Genomic DNA, 954 nt, shown 5'->3' on the forward strand with positions numbered 1-954 from the left:
TGGGTAAAAATTTTATGAGGAGGACCCCTGGACAATTGAAGCAGTATCAAAAATACACTACTGGGACCTCACCAAATTAAAAAGCTTCTGCACAGCCAAGAACACAGTAGGTAAAGCAAGTAGACAGCCCTCAGAATGGGAGAAGATACTTGCTGGTTATCTCTCTGACAAAAGTTTAATAACCAGAATCCACAGAGAACTCAAATGTATTATCAAGAAGAGAACAAGTCATCCCCTCTCAGGGTGGGCAAGGGACTTGAAGAGAAACTTCTCTGAAGAAGATAGGCGCATGGCCTACAGATATATGAAAAATTGCTCACCATCCTTAATCATCAGAGAAATGCAAATCAAAACTACTTTGACATATCATCTAACACTAGTAAGTTTAGCCCATATCACAAAATCCCAAAATCACAGATGCAGGCGTGTTTGTAGAAAAAAGGGAACACTTCTACACTGCTGGTGGGAATACAAACTAATACGTTCCTTTTGGAAAGACATCTGAAGAATACTTAGAGAACTAAAAATAGACCTGCCATTTGATCCTATAATTCCTCTATTAGGTATATACCCCGAAGACTAAAAATCACACCACAATAGAGATACTTCTTTCAGAATGTTCATTGCAGCTCAATTCATAATTGCTAGGTCATGGAAGAAGTCCAAGAGCCCATTGACCCACAAATGGATCAATAAATTGTGATATATGTACACCATGGAATACTATGCAGCCATTAAGATAGATGGAATTGTTATCTCTTTCATGTTTACATGGATGGAGCTGAAAAATATTCTTCTTAGCAAAGTATCTCAGGAATGGAAGAAAAAGTATCCAATGTACTCAGCTCTACTATGAAACTAATTTTATAACTTTCATTGGAAAGCTAGAACCCAATTTTAGCCCAGGAATAAGGGGAGAGGAAAGGGATGGTGGCGGGGGGGGGGGGGGGGGGG

This window comes from Otolemur garnettii, unplaced genomic scaffold, assembly GCF_000181295.1.
Source record: "Otolemur garnettii isolate 467f Iridium unplaced genomic scaffold, OtoGar3 scaffold00011, whole genome shotgun sequence".
Lineage (NCBI taxonomy): Eukaryota > Metazoa > Chordata > Mammalia > Primates > Galagidae > Otolemur > Otolemur garnettii.